Here is a 17,623-nt window from a genome sequence, read left to right as displayed (position 1 = left end):
ACAGTATCCAGCGGGCAATAATTCTGACAATCACACGAGCTGTCTCCACAGTCAGCACGCACGCACTCCAGGTTCTGGCCGGAGTCCTCCCGCTGGACTTGGAAATCATTAGATGCGCCCTGACATATAATATGGCTAAAGAAATATCGTGTACTATCCCGAACTTCACGTTGGATCTCGTCAACAACAGGAAGCTTGAAAAAACCAGACTGCTCGAACACCTCCGACAGGAACGGCAAGATCGGTGGACAGGATCCACTAAAGGGGAAATCACCAAGAAGTTCCTCCCTAGCGTAAACAGAGTCTTTCCAAAACCCCCGAGTTGGTTCCAACCGGGGCTCCACGTCAGCTTTCTGCTCACAGGGCACGGGCCATTTAATGCAACACTATCTAGGTTCCGAATCACAGAGGATTCCCGTTGCCTCTGTGGCCGCGAGGAGACATGGCAACATCTCATGTATGACTGCGACCACTATGAGGACCTGCGATGCATGCTCACCACTGCTATCACGTACTTCCCGCAGAACATGGAACAGCATCTTCTCGACTCGGAACATGAATACAAAGCCCTTACCATCTTTGCACAGAAACTCTTTGATGGAAGGCGAGCACTTATTGCAAATCACCATGCACAGCACCCGGAAGATGATGATGAATATCAAAACTAGAACTGGAGAAAACCGGAATACACAAGAAAACTCTACCAAATAACCCACAACCACGAACATGACCATCATTTAGCATTGTTCACGAGGGAACTGACAACCAGGAAGACTCACGTCTGAACCAGAGACAAATTGACACAGGACTTGACATGAACTGGATGCAAATTATTCACACTGGACCACTAGCTGGATGACTAAAGCAAATGACCAACGCATGAACTAAGAAAATGAAATCACCAGGACCCAAATCTGTATCCTCATAACATGCACAATAGGCGACCTGAACAGGTTACATGACTAACCATAGGACGAGACTGCTCATGTATGACCTTGCGACTGGGATTTGACTCCTACTTTGAAAAAGATCACCAAAGAAGATCAGGTTCAGATTGCTTGGACTCTCACATGCTCTCAACTGTCAATGCCTGATGGCGATCTGTACCAGGCTCCCTTGCCGTACCTTTACTCCCTTTCCCCTGGTGGGGAGGAGGAGACAGTCTTGTCTCCTCTCCTCCCCTGCCAACCCTTATTCTTCTCCTGGTGGGGCACAAGCCTTCCTCATAGAAAATCCTGGGATCGCCTTCTCTATCGTTCCCATACTTCTGTCTTTTCCCTCAGCCTGCAGTCTCCTCACCTACTCTGCCCAATACGCCAGTGTATAACCTAACATAAACTGCAAAAACTTTAACTCCGTCCAAATTAAACCGCATAAACCTCAATTGGCTTTTCTAATTCCAGCGCTCACCCCTACCGAGGTTTTTTTTTTTTTTTTTTTTTTTCGGCCGTAGTCACTGAAATCTCAGGAAACTAGGTGGCTGGGTCTGCCAGAGTAAAATTTCATTCTGTGTACCTGGTCTACCTCCACGAGGCCAAGTGTGGGCAACGTTGGGCCTCAGTAGGGGTCCAGCGGCTAAACGGCCAGATGAACAACGATAAACAACACTACACATATACAAAATCCATACACTTTTAAATCTCTGGCCTTCCCAGTGAACTGGTACACCTACAATGAAAGCAACGCGGAGATGGGGGAAACCCCTGGTGCCGTTAGACATCAATACACTTGTGCTTGTGTTGTTAGATGGGAAAATACTGCGTTTTCCCAAGTACAGAGATAAGTGTGTGTCCCATCACGTTAAAGAGATTCTCTATTGCAGATAGATCGAGACGCGTACCCTCTCTGGTACACAAATGAACACCTACTTTTAAGAATCCAGAGTGAGGTAAATACACATTCGATAGATCTCAGTCATTTATGGAGAATTTTAAGAAGATCCATTCACTTATTCTATATGGCTCTATTTCAAATAGTCTGTCTGTGTGGCCATCCCTTGTTAGTGCAAGATAATATTTCTGATATTTCTCCTTTATTTGTAGCTCTTTCCGTATTTTTCTATGGTGTTATTCTCCAACCTTCCTGGACTGCCAGGTTTATGTGTGTGTGTGTGTGTGGGATCATAAGCGCCTCGCTGAGCACTCTTTCTTCTGCTATCAACTCTTTGACCACTCTTACTATGGTGAATGTAATAATTCCTCACTCTTGCTTCAAACGTATTCACCAGTATAAAGCTTTCGTCGCTAGATTTCTTGGTAAATAAATAAAAAGACTTTATTGACGCAACTTTTTATATTATAGTGAAACATACAAATTACAAAATAATTTATATGAAAATCTCTTTGGTGGAAAAATATATTGCAATTTTCTCTCGTATGTTTCACCATTCTACTATGGAGTCGTTTGCATCGCTTTAGCATTTCTCATATGATTATTTGATGGCATCGTCCAAGCATCTATAATTCTGATTGGATTGATAGGTGGACCAATGTTAGGTGTGTTCATCTTAGGCATGTATACCATCGAGCAAATCAAAAGGTAATTATCAATTTCTTTTAAAAATAAATATGACAAGCGTCTATGGTGTTCGTCATATTCGTCCATTCTTCTACAAACAAAAACTTGACTTTCAAAGAATGCCTATTTTCCAATGTTGCTGAATTGGTATTAATAATTCAAGTGTGGAAGAACTTCACAGTGTATGATGAAGAAATCTCAGGATGCCCAGCAGCTGGTGTAACAGAAGTACGTTTTTCAAAAATTGTGGCATTAATCCTGGACAGTCACCGTATTAGCTTCAAAGAACTAGTGATAGAGCTCTAGACTAGTGTAGGGTCTGTGTAGAACATCAACAATTGCATATGGTAAAGGGTCTGCTAGACGAGTTCCCAGACTTCTGACCCCTTGCCGGAAAGAGTAAAGAGCACAATGTGCACATGAAATGATATTGATGTACCGAAATAAAACTGAAATATTGCTGCATCCTGCTTATTCTCTTGAACTCTCAGATTTCTTCCTTTTTCCTGCTCTGAAGTCCTTTCTTCGTGGAAAACATCTTGCTGCTGATGATGATGATGAGGCGAATTCTTATAATGAATATAAGTATTTGTTTATTATAGTATTCCCCATCTAAAGTATGTTTTTCTTTTTTAGTATTAAAAATCAAACTGTAAATAAGTAAAACTGTCAAAATGACCACTGGAATAATCTCAGAGCCAAGCATATGGGAACTGTGCAGCTGGAGGATCCCTCAACCCGGACTGAGATCATCTCCAACACTTATATCCAACCATAACAGACTAGCCCTTAGCGACCGCTTTCTCCCCAAGCAGATGCTTATCACAGTCCAAGCAATCGAAGGCGACCTCTACAAATTTGTCAAGGACCGCAAATACCGGAGGGAGATTCTTGATGACCTACTCTCATCCAGGCAAACTGCACAGTAATGTCGCAATATAATAAATTTAAATAGGATATCTGTATAATATTGTATATAATGTCAAAAATACTGTATAACATTCTTATGAATATTGTGAATAATTTAACTGAAACGTATTATATTATTGGCCCTGGGGGATGAACCCGAACCTCGATGTGGGCCCCATCCTCAAGGCCTTTGTACACCAGCCAATGTGAAGCCCCTGGCATTCCTGCCGTGAAGGGTAAATTGTATACATTCTTTGTACACAATAAAGATTATATTTATTTATTATTTACGAAACACTGGGTGAATATTAGGTTGTGAGGTGGGTGCATTGAGTGAAAAACTTTTTTATATATTATTAGTCAGTAGTTATTAATTAGCAATTAATTGATAAGAAAATATTCAATTTAAGAGAAAAAAAGAGAACACCTCAAAATGTCACACAGTTAATATTTCTGATTTATAATTTCTTTTTATTTATTTAACCATTGACACGTGCGAATGATGAACATAAATAAGAAGTATTAAGTTTTTAAATTCAAAATCGTGCAGTCTATGGGTGGTTTACCTGAAGAAAAACATAATTCCATAAATATTTGTCTGAAGATTTTGAAAAGTTTATTTTGAATTATTACTATTCAATAAAATTTTATAAAAATATCTTATTTATATTTCAACATTAGTTTAAAATACTTGAAAGCATTTTTAAATAATAATTTGAAATTTACTCTTCTGTTATTTAAGGTTATATTCTTATTAAAGAAGGAACTTGCCCTTCTTAGAGGAGAAGATCAAAAATGACAACTTAAAAAGTTGAGGGATTTGAAATCATTTATTTATTATTAGAAATCGGAAATAAATCCATTAAAACCTTCAATTTCTTGTACATTGAAAGATGATGATATATTTAGATTGCAACAAACTACCCAGAGAATTGAATTTCACATTGGATTCTGATTGTGCATTCAGGAGGATAATAAAGACATTGAGCAAACGTGATTTAATTGTGCTTTTAATTTTATAAATAGTAATCGTTCTGTTATTTATAACCTTAAAAATAAGATGTTGTTTTTTCTATAACAATTTTCATCTGTGTCTGTTGTTTTAGGGTGCGATGATGGGGATCGTAATAGGAATTGTTGTAGGTGTGTGGATGACATTTGGAATTATATCGGCGAAAAACAAGTCTTCACAGGCTTTACCATTGTCTGTAGAACTCTGCAACCATACAATTGCTAGAAATAATTTTTCCATAGCAGATATCTTGCAACTAAGCGAATACTTCGTGGGCAGATTCAGTACAGACAACCACAAAGTTTACAAGTATGGTACAAGAAAAAGAAGAGTAAGTTAGAATGTTCATTTCATTATTTCTACTTTGTGTTTATTTCACATCGTATTATTGTTTTAATTAAAATAATTAAGGCTGTTATGCGTAAAATAAATGGAACTTATAAAAACAGAAGAAAATAAAATGTGTTACTGATCCGTTTCTTGTGGAAAATATGACCCACTTTATCCAATTAAAATGATCACATTCAAACTCGTTGAAAATTAATAGTTTTCAAAGACCGAAAAAGAATATCCCAGACATTCACAATTGGATCCAGATTTGGAAAATTAGGCGAGCAGGGTAGATATTGCAAAACTGTGGGAATGTTCCTCTAACAACTCAGTTACAATTTTTCAATGGTGCATAGTTGTGTTGTGGTCATGAAAGAATCCATCAGGGTTAAAATGAAGCATTGCAGGGCGTAGTTGGTCCAATACGAGGGAAAGATATTCATTGATGGGAACACGACCTTCTATCGGTACTAGCTGACCTCGCACATACTACGCAGAGTGTATCCCATACCATGATACCTCCAGTCTCTTGACCATGTGATTCCCAGGCTCTTCACCTCCCACTGCATAGTTCAGTTGTAAATCTGTCTTTCTGTGCCTAAATTGAATTTTTCAGAAATTTGTAGCAAACCGGATCTTCTCTTCTGACGCACAATTTTCCTAAAAATTCCTGCGGTCTGTTTCTTCAGGTATTAATGTTCTATCGTATTTTTTATTCCTTTTAGAGCTGCATTATCCTTAGGAGTTCCACTCATTTTATCCTTTTTCAAATGGCTGCTTTCGAAACACCAAGATTTCATTCGCTTTTTTTCAATTGTGGCTCCTTCTAAGCGTGAAAAATAATGGCTTTCTGAAACTCGGAAAGATCACTTGTCCTATTCGACTAAAAGTCCCAGAAAAGAGTAGTATTTATATGACCCAAGGAACATGTGATTAAGCCATGTTAAAACTTAAAATTGCATACCGTACGTTTAATTATCTGTTGATGTCAGTTGCAAAAGATTTTATGATTTTTAGCCATTGAGTGTAGTTCTCGCCTCCCCACAAAGATTAGAGCTTATTGGAACCAGCAGTACTGTTCATCTGTACATCGAAAAGAGAGGAGATGCTTGTTTACGTTGGATTTTTATTGTTGTAGATGGCAATCCAGAAGAACAGTGTCAATGGAATTATCTGTATGCAAACAGATCATGGGTACATCTGTTGAAAACTCATATAGCCTTGATGAATCACCTGGAATAACAGCATTAACTCTTTTATTGTATAATTGATAATAATTACTGGATCATATTCAGGTAGAGTTGCATAGATATTCTCAAAAGAAAGTCGGGTTTTTCATCCAGGAAAAACAGGCAAACTGACCATAACAAATACCAAGTTACAAATAGAAGAGATGGGCGCCTCGCAGCCTTAATCGCTTCTACACAGACTACTAAACCGGCATATTAATTTGTATTTTAATGACTTATATGAATTGTTGTTTGTGCCGAATACAGTTTATGGCATAATGTATAGGAAGCATTTCCAAATTTTTCATATTTTCAGATGACAGTACATTTCAAATTTTCATTTCCGAATTTTAAATACAATGAATATGAGTACATATTTTGCCTGTGTGAAGAGGAAAATTAATTTCAATTTTTCTTTTTTTTCATGTTTTAGGTACATTTTCCCCCTTTACAAAGCAGCCTATGTCTGGATCACTGCGTTCGGTTTTCTAACGACAATGGTGGTTGGATATATTGGGAGTCTTCTGACAGGTAAGACGTGTCCTTGCCTTACAGCATGAATCAATGAATACTGAATTATAAAGTATTAGGGCATCCGTTTGACTGAGAAAATGAGACATTTTGAGCATTGTAATATATTCCTTTAACCGTGGAAAACTGTGTTATAAAGATATGAAATACAGTACACGGTTTTTACGATTTGATGGTAATGTTTGGGCCTGGCGGTTGCGCTGAAGACGTTTTTTCCAAGGCCTCTGGTCCGAAGTTTAAAATTTAGTGGAGATGGTAGTACCGTTTTGGATTGTTTTTTGTGGATTGGGCTTGGTTGTCTTTCCTGACAAAATGAATGTCTTGTGATACATTGACAATCTGAACAATTCCCCCTCTTCCTACACTGTGGGAAGAGTGGAAAATCATTATCTCTTTTTTTTTATGGTCAGTGGCATACTGCATGAATTCGTACCTTAATCCCACTGAACACTTTTCGATGAAATGGAACAAAAGCCCACCAGGCCTTTTTGTCCTGGTTGGCTTTGGACCAGGCCAAGAAGGTAGCAATCATTAACTGAATTCGTTCGTTTGTGGAAGGAGGAAAGGACTAAAATATCGCATTCCTGTAATGAAATTGGTTTTAAGTCTACTAAAGAGGATACAGAGGATTAAAGCCAAGGGTCGACCTACAAGTTTTTAAACATTTTTTTTTTTTTCGAATAAAAGCTTTTTTCTACCACAGAACACACAGTTTACAGACAATATATACGGAGAAACATGGCCTTGGCCTCTAAGGATCCTAAAACCCTCTTACAAGTACAACAAAAAGTTCTTTGAAATATGTTACTTTTGGCGATATAGCGTATAAGTTAACGTTAATCCAAATATATGAAATTCACGAATTATAAGATAGCTATTTATCGGAATTAAATTGGAATTCATTTTACTTTGATGTATGCCATTTCGGATTAGTTTTACAAGTATCAATGTCGTTGATTTTTACGTTGCAAATGTTTAGAGAAAACATTAAGAAAAGTGTTTTTCAATTAGGTTCCAGCAAAGAGGTTGAGCCAAAGTCCATTTTTAAGAAATTATCAGAAGATTGTTGAATCAAAGGAAAAGTAAGAATCCTTCATTTATTCTTTTCTGTTACATTGTATTTAAATAAGTGCTGTTCATTTGAAAATTCATTGGGGTTTTGCGAAACGTATGATCTTTCACGTTCAGTTGCCTTATGTTTAAAGCGAAGCAAAAAGTCAGTCATGATCTGAAAATACCCCAAAAAGTGCCTCCTACTACAAGGAAAATATTTTTCAATTTCTGTGCGCTATGGAAAGCAAGATATTTTCTTCACGGTGTGTGAGAGAAAACTGCAACGTTCTATCCACTACGTTACCCGCTAGGAGACATTATCAACAAAACAGAGATGGTAAAATGTAGCTATTTCTCGAAAGTTTTCTATTGCATTTTATATAATACACATTCAAAGATTTTATATACGCAAAAGTTTCACGACAACGGTATACTTTTCACGAAAAATAAATTAATTTTAACTTCATTAAAATAAGTACAGAAGAATAAATCTTTCCAGCGAGGCTAGAATTAATACGAGGTATTAACTTATACTGATTGATCATTGAATTCGTTAAATGAAAGTACCTAATTTTCATCATCGTCACTCCAGTTTGCCGATTCTTTCTCCTTCTCGAAATAATCACCGTCGATGTTCGCCATCGATGAAACTACTTGTAGAAGCGCTCTTTGAAACTATTTCTTGTTAAGTCTTTCAGAGCGCTCCTGGGGCCACAGATTCTCATTCGAATTACTTTAATATGCTTATGACATCTTTGGAGTGAGTGGAAAAACAACAGATTAGGACTAATAAACCAGTCTGAAATTTTACAAAATTGAAGCGTCAGTAACACTGAACAGTAACTCTAAGTGAACTTTGATTAAATACTTTTATGTTTAATGAATTTTTAATACTCTTATTTCCTTTTATCGTGTCCAAAATTTATTGTGTATATTGAAATAAACTTAGGTTAATATTTTATATTGCAAATTTCCTTTAACTTGAGACATTTTTTTTTAAAATTCACATCGAAGTTGTGAATTTAGGTTATGTAACCCTGATAGTACCTTTTAAAAGCATTTAAAGTATGTTAAAGAATGTATTTTTGATTTTTCAGAAAATCTGGTGAAAATGTACCTCTCGAAAGCCTTTAAATGTTCTTGCATCTTCGCTTGATTTCCACATCGTTCACCTGTCCGTTAATGACCAGCATTATTTTATATACAGCTGATAATCCCCGAGTGTGTAGAAAAGTCAGAGAAGAAGTATAATGGAGGGGATTAACTCATATTCCATTTTTTCAAATGTGATCATTGAATCCTGTTTACGCCTATGTTTGTATATTTTATTTATATTGTACTCCAATTGTATTGGTAGTAAAATAAAGCATAGGAACACAAGAATGAGCTTCTCTTTACTATACAAATCCACAATTTTAATCCAATGTGCAAAAGTCAAATTAGGCCGATATGATAGTTAATGAGAACAGGGTGACCATGTGAGGAAATTTTGCAAACCACTCAGTTTAAGAACACCATATTAAAGACCGTCTGTATTCTAAGTGCCACAGCAACTAAATCTATGAGGCTTCAGTATACTGTCTGTAAATTTCGTTAGGCAATTTTCCAGTTTCGCTGGATGAAAAATCCGAGTTTTAGAGTGAAAAAATAATGCAACCCTTGGCACAGATCCACTGACAGAGCCAAGCCAGAAAAAGACTCCAAAGAATCCTCACTTTATTGACAGTATTCGAACTTGAACTTTTCCCAGTCGTTACAGGTGATCATATTTATTGCACTGCTGCGTAGGTCGTATAGTAAAGAACCGTAATCAATTTTGTATTTAAATGTAGGGATTGAAAAACTACTGAAGGGTTTTTGGGAGTTTCATTTTGAAATTTAGAAGGAATCGTATTGATATATAAAGTGAATACTTTTTAAATTTATACAATTCAGAATGTGTAAATGTATATAGTATAAATGAACACTTGGCAATTTTGAAGTTGCTTTCGTGACATGTTTACACAAAAAGCTTAAAAATTTAATTATGTTTATATGTTTAAAAAAAAAAGAAACGAGACAAAGGATTGCTTTAGTTTACATAATATATACTTTTTAATTACAGTATTTCACTTTTGACATTAACTTCACTCATCACAGTTTATTACGTACACCAAGGCGATAAAAAGGGCAGTGGTCTTTTTATTCTACTGACAGAATACTCTACGTGGAGAGAATTTAGCTTTACTATGCCGAGCACAAATTATTATTATAAAATGAAAATAACGTTCAATAAACTGTACAGAATGACTCTAAATTCTGGAAGTATTCCTCAAGAGTTTCTTTTGGAACTGCAAATTATTTTCTCAGTTGCATTCTTGATACTTTCCTCAATCGTTGCAAATCTGTACTCCATTTGAACTTGGGAAAGAAAAAGCAAAAATACATAGGGAGCTAAATTCGATTATCATAGTGGAAGGAGGATCACAATGATGGTTCGCTTCTCAAGAAAGGCTTGAATGGAAAGCGACGATTGATAAACGGGTGAGTGATTCATCCTTCATTATGTGTTACAAAACAAGCACATGTGGACATGTGTTTATGTAAGGGGCGGCTCCTAGAACGTCAGTTCAACTCTGCCTTGTATCTCTTGTGAAGAACAGTATCACTACAAATGGGCCAGATATGTGTGTGACGTAAGTTTGTGTGTATTCTGTGTGTGTGTTCTGTTGTTATGTTCTTGGCTACCCAGAAGCATCAATCACCTGGACAGATGATTCTGGGTACTCGTCCACACCATGGGAAGGTGGGCCAGTTCCAGTAGATGGGACACCTATGGTCTCAGAGTATGAGACAACAAAAAAAAAAATTCTTCTCTGGGGCCCACTCCAGAGGAAAAAAAAAAAAAAGAAAAGAAAAAGAAACCCCAAAGGAAGAGAAAGAAAAGAATAAAAATAATTAACTAAGATAACAAAAAATAAATAAATAAATAAAATAATAATAATAAAAAAATAAATTAATTAATTAAAAAAATAATAAAAAAAAGAAAGAAAAATAATAAATAAATACATATACTAAGTATGTATATATATTGGTTTTTAGCATATATACGCAGACATACATATATATACTAAAAAGTGAAAGGGCAAAAACCGGGGGGGGGGGGGGAAGAGAGAGAGAGAGATAAAGAAAAGAGTAGATCTTCCAGTTGCGCAACCATTAAGAACGGCAGCATAAAAACAGTTCGGTGCCTCCAGCCAGATGGATTTGATCAACCTCGTATCACTGGAATCATACTTTTCCTTAGTTAAAATACTTCTTTAGCAAATACCTGGAGCATCTAAAACTTATTATAGTCTCTTAAAAATATAGCTTCTTCTCCTGGAGCTATACTCTCAAGAATTTCACGTATCGCTGTCTGTCCTGGCATTATCATATATTCGACAATCACATAGTATGTGCCGCCAGCCTTCCCTGGCCCCGCAAAAACAAAGGTCCGTGTTACTTAGTCCTAATGCATATAATTTCTCATTCATTGACCCGTGCCCTGTTAACAAAAATGACGACTGTAAACTAGGTGTAAACCAATTGTGAACTTTTTTATCATTCAGAAAAGTCACGTTCGGGATAAACAAGTTGGTCACTCTTCTGCCATAAATTGATTATTTCATCCATACATCTTTTCTTTTCGCCTCTACAGTCAGAGCGAATATTGATCTCTATACCAAAAAGTTCTGTAGGAATTTTCCTCTTAATACGACAGCAAAAACCACGATACAACAAATGTAGATCTAAGGGTAGCGCTCCAGCCAGCACTTGCAGCGCGGCAGTGGACACCGTTCTGCACACTCTTAGAATACCAAGAAGCGTGATGCGTTGTATGGAATTTAGTTTAGCCCGAAACGTAGCTATTTTAACTCCATGGAACCAGGCTCCTGCACGTACGTAGTACGTAGTTATAGGAAGGAATACTGCCTTGTAATACAGAAACAGTGTTTTATGTGATAGGCCCCAGTCAGACTTTGAAATTCTAATAATATCACCAGAAAATTTCCTGATTTTATTGCTTATATTGCTTTCCTGATTTTATAGCGATTATGAAATGATAACTTACTGTCCACAGTAATTCCCAGGTATTTGGTATCAAGCACCATAGGTAACTGTACACCATTCAACTTGATCTGAGGAGGTCGATTTATATCTAAAGCTGTTTTAAATAACATCATTTTAGTTTTGTAAGGACTAATAGCAAGCTTATAGCTTTGAGCCCAAGAACTTAAGTCTGTCAGCACACTACTAGCTCTCTGTTCTAAGAGTGAGCGAGATCGTCCTGCAATTATAATTATCAGATCAACTGCAAATGCCAGCACCTTACAATTAGGGAATGTGCAAACCAACCAATTCTGTAAAACTAGGTTCCAAATAAGGGGTCCCAAGACGGAGCCTTGAGGACACCCTCTCACAACCTGTTTTCGTAGCTCAAAGTGCTTGGACTTCACTAGCACATATCTATTTGAAAAGTAACTGTTGACAAGCATATATAATTCCTTGGAACAATCAGCATTTCTTAACTGAGCCATCGCTGCCTCCCACCAGACAGTATCAAATGCCCCTTCGAAATCGACGTAGATTGCTAATTGATATTTGGATGTAGAATTCTCAATATGCGTTCGAAATGCCACCAGACAGTCTTCACAGGATTTCTCAGGAGTGAACCCATATTGCTGAGGCGATATCATATCCTGCTGCACTAGCAGGTCGGTTACTCGTAATGCCATTAACCTTTCAAGGATTTTACCAAGGTTTGCCAAAAGAGCGATAGGGCAATATGATTTAGGTTCAGATAGTGGCTTCCCAGGTTTTCTCACTAACTTCAATAATGCAATCTTTCACTGTGTTGGAAACAGCCCTTCTGTTAGACATTTGTTATACATTATGGGTGGGGTCATAATTCAGCGATCACTCAGTGTATAGAATTGATCTGGAAGTGATTAGCCGATATTAAGTTTAATATGCCGCTCTCAAATTTCTACGCCTGCTTTGCATAATTGGACTGACTTTTTTGCTTGAGATGTATATGAAGAGTGACGAGCTACAATCACGTGACTTATTAGCATTTGCATGTGGCCTTCGCTGTGTCTAATAAAGTGCGATACGACATGAAGAATATTTCAGCTTCGGCAAAATATTGAGGAAAAAAAGTTGATTTGTTCGTTATTTTTATTGTTTTATAGCGATTATAAAAACACATCTGACGATATATATATTGTTTGCTAACAAGTGGACATTCAAAATATTAACTTTTTATTTTATTCAGGGACAAAAACGAAGACATCCACACCCAGAAAGAAATACCACAGGTTAGGTACGAATCGTTTGTGACTATTATAAAACGAAATGCACAATTCATAATTCCTTATGGGTTTTGATAATTAACTATATAATATCGGTGTAGATACACCACAGTTAACCGATAAATTTGAACTACGTCCGTATCTAGTGTTAAAGGCATCCGTTTAATTGTATCTCGTATTGATTGTGGTTGCCTTCACAACGAAACAGCTGGTATTGCACTACTTCAAATAAATAATGCTTCTGTAGTACAGAAGACTATTGTTAATTATTTATTTTCAGGGTGGTGGTACCCCTGAAAATAAATAATAGTATTCTCTACTAGAGAAGCGTTATTTATTTGAAGTAGTGCAATACCAGCTATCTCGTTGTGAAGGCAACCACAATCAATACGAGATACAATTAAAAGGATGCCTCTAACACTACATACGGACGTAGTTGAAATTTATGGGTTAACTATTGTGTATCTACACCGATATTATATAGTCTAATAACTACATACACTATGCTGTGAAAAGTATTGGGATATCAACACGCGTTCATGTAAGTGAGCAAAAACACAATTTTACTATGGCTGGCGCAAGCTGATCTTTCGCCTGAAATACAGCAGAGAGTGCACGCCATATTAAAATCATTCAACGGTTTCTACATCATTAAGTTCGTTCATATTTTATATATCACGCTACGCATCCAATGCTTTTGGTAACAGTGTATATTATATATTATTCATTTGACGTGATGCGTAAAAAATCTTAGTACTGTTAAAAGTTATTTTCAGTTTTTATTATTCAACAAGCAACCATTTTAACTTCGCATCGTGTTATGTTCTGCTGCTCTTGCAATGTTTCAAATCAATTTTAAATATATTTTTTAATATATTGCAGGATCCAGACGATTAGATAACAAAAAGAAATGCACGAGAAGTGGGCTAATATATTCTCACTTATAGAGTATATATTTATTTCAAACAAAAATTATTATTAGATCTTTAATATGAGAGATGCCCGATAGTGTATGATATGAATTAAGACTTTAATGCATTAAAGTCTTGATTCATATAACTTTGGGCCTCTCAGAGCTCTGGTTTTGTTTTGTTCTTTTTTATATTATATGAAAAAATATTTTTTCTCATTTTGTCTCATAAACTGAGACCGAAGGCGTCCCATCTACTGGAACTGAGAGAGAAAGAGAGAGAGAGAGAGAGAGAGAGAAAGAGAGAGAGAGAGAGAGAGAGAGAGAAAGAGAGAGAGAGAGAGAGAGAGAGAGAGAAAGAGAGAGAGAGAGAGAGAGAGAGAGAGATAATCTTTATTACTCTTCACGGCCATAAAGCCAGAGGTTTACAGTTTCCCAAACTTCCGGGAAAATTGAACAATTATTTACAAAAAGGTAATTTTACAAACGAAAACATATTTTAATACAAAGGAGAGAACTCCTTACGAGAGTTAGATCTGATTGAGCTGACTTAACATCGAGATAAGAGCACCAGCTCAATCAGACAGGAACAGATGCAAGGTACACATCAGTCATTGCTGATTAGTCCTACTCGTCATAATTTTTTTCCGGTAAGTCCGGTCAGCAGCGAATTTGTTCAGGTCGGCGTCAAGTGCCTGGGTTTGCTTGAGCATCTGCTGGGGAAGGAACCTGTCCGAGAGATGGAGTCGTGCTGAATGCGAGTAGAGCTCGGGATTGGCCCTAAGGGCAGCAGGGGGAATCCTCCAGCCACAGGTATCCAGAATGAAGGTGTTGCCATTATGCCTGTTATCATCTTGACTGTTGCTAGGAGGCGTTGGTCGTCGACAATGGTGGGAAGCCGTGGAATCCCGAGAGAGTCAGCAAGCTGCGTGGTGCGAATCAGAGCTGGAAGGTTGTGCTTCCTGTTGGCCCACTTTAGGACCAGAATTCTGTGGCAAAGAGTGGTTTCTTTATTGACGGTGCCGCTGACGCCCAAATTTCAGCAGCATAGAGTAAAGGTGGAAAGATAACTGTTCTTATGTACGTCACGGTTGTCTTTTTATCTGTGATATGAAGGAGATGTTGTTTTGCTATCCACCGGAGTCTTGAAGCACGTGTGGTCCACCTTCCCGTGGTATCGCCAGAAAGGCTGCTTTTCTAGCGATCCCCGCTTCTAGGTAGCCAAGAGGGCAGCACATCACAACACACCATACATAAAATACACAAACATCACACTACTCTAAGCCTGTCCTAGCTTATAGAGTGTCTTAAAACCTGCAGTAATACGAGGTAGATTTGAAGTAACGTTCTAGGAGCCGCCCTAACAATAACACATGTCTCTGGTTGGCTGAAACAATGCGAGACAGACGTAGATGGCCACGTTCATCCACCAGCATTCCCGATACACTCTTGATCCTGTTGAACGGGGATAGTGCAATTTCTGTACCAACCCTGCGACAGACCCACGCATCGGCACCCACTATCATCCCTCTTTCAAAGTCAGTTAACTCGCGAGCGACGTTTATCCATACTAACATTGAATACCGTCTACGTGAATACAGTGCAGTTATATACCTGCCAAGCGGTGGGTTCTTCCACTAGCGAGAGGGGGTGACAACGTCGCAATGCCCAGGAACCAGATGTATCACGATCTGTCCTTTAAGTGTAAACTCAATAAAAATTTCGTCGCCGGGCGTCTCTTACATTCAGACAATCCCACAGACATTTGTCAATGATATTGACTTAATGTTCGTTATCTTGAACAGGTTGTATATGGGCATTAAAAAATAAAATAAAATAATAATAATAAATAACGACTGGACGCGAACTGAGATCTTTTCATAGCCCTTGTGGGGATGAGGGCGAACCTACCAATCGTGCTTCGCACGAGGACACCGACTTTGTAACGTGTTATCTCCACCAGACATTGACTTTTGGATTTGCACTACAAAAGTCGTAGTTGACACGCAACTTTCATCATCTCGTATCAGAACATTTATTTATAAATTCAATCAGTTTACATCAGGAAATGTGTCACTGCTTAATTTCCATCAGATAAAGGGGTGTGTGTAAGAGAAGGTACGGCAATGCTTTGAAAGAGATAAAAACCATCTCTTCATAAATTGGTTGTAACTGGTAGTCAAAACTTGCTTCGTGGAAGCACTGCGATGGAGAACGTAGAGTTGGAGCAGAAAGTGCAGAACCCATCTAATTTCTAGAAGGATAACCTTGGGACAATTTTCCCAAAGTCCCATGATTTTGGTACGATAATGACTAATGTAGGAAGGTAATATCCCTCATCGAAGACCGCAAAGGTAATTGTGCGCTTTCATAAGCTCCACGTATGTGCGAGGTGACGTCATTTTCTGGTTTGGAGAGGGGATTTTTACGTGAAATTTCTACTAATGATCTGAGCGAGAATCCGAAAGTTTCTTAGCATTCGCTGTTCCAGAGGGAAAGATTATATTGGCTCGCAATATGACACTTCACATGGGGAAAGGCTTTTGTGCAACGCTGTTCAATCTATTACGGATCCAATGTTTTATGTCCACGGATACGTTGTGGTCAGCGCCAAGGATTGTTCATGTTCCGTTAGGCTCAATATTTTAACCTATGCTCAAATTTTGGAGAAAGGTAAACAATAGAAGTGACTTACAATGAGAATCTGTTGCTTTGAACAATAATAAGTGATTTGGTTGAATTGTTCAGTTAACAATGTATATCTGACATATTACGTACGTCACTGCTCTAATGTATATATACTGTGGGTGTAGGGTGTATCTTTGCCTTGCCACTCGATATTCTGATTAGAATATCGAGGCTGCAAGCGATATCCAGCGGAGTGAAAGAGGTGACGTGAGGAACTTTAAAATGGGCTTTTTTCACTCCGTGGCTCAGTTAGTCGGTCTCAGGCGTAGATAGCAAGTTCTTTTTCTCCAGAAACTGGGGTTTTTCGTCCAGCAAAACAGGCAAATCGACCAGAGAACAAACGCAATTTACAGACACGAATAGGGTTAATGTAATCATTTACGGGTAGCCCTAATATAATAATAATAATAATGTACTGGGGTAAGCCTTCCCCACGTGCGTGCGTCTGTTCCGAGGTGCCACGGTAATCTGACTGGTCCTTAAGATTTGCACATCACTGTATTTGTAAGCCTACATTCAAAATTAGAAGTTTAATGAGTGGTATCACCTTCGAATCTTAGTAGGTTTCAGGTGATTTATTATAGCAATATCATGTGGGCAGGGTGGAGCAGACTCCTTGAGGATGGCAACTCTGAAGTCTGGTATCGATCCAGTTTGACTTCAGTGATGCTTTAGTGGAGCGGAGAGGTAATCGGAGAAGGTGAGGCGAGGTGAGGGTTCTGCAGTGGAAATTTGTGGCGAGGAAGTGGTGGGTTGTTATGCAGGTTGTCATCAAGGTTGTAAATTTCATAAGGGCCAAGGGATTGAATCATCGCCAATTCCAGGAATTCCTTAAATTTATGGATGCTGACTATAGGGACATCATTTACTTTTCAGAAGTAAGATGGTTAAGTCAAGGTAAAATGTTGAAAAGATTATGAAATCAAGTTGTTTATGGAATCGAAAACAAAATTTGTGCCAGAACTTGACGATAAAAACTGGTTCACAGATTTTGCATTTTTAGTAGACTTGACCGCTCATTTAAATGAGTTAGACATGCGTCTTCAAGGTAAAAACCAACTGATCAAAACAATGTTTCAAACTATAACAGCGTTCGAAATGAAACTGAAAC

The sequence above is a fragment of the Mastigoproctus giganteus genome, chromosome 10 (assembly GCF_048544385.1).
Source record: "Mastigoproctus giganteus isolate SK-2022 chromosome 10, ASM4854438v1, whole genome shotgun sequence".
Classification (NCBI taxonomy): domain Eukaryota; kingdom Metazoa; phylum Arthropoda; class Arachnida; order Uropygi; family Thelyphonidae; genus Mastigoproctus; species Mastigoproctus giganteus.
This window is presented reverse-complemented; position numbering follows the sequence as displayed.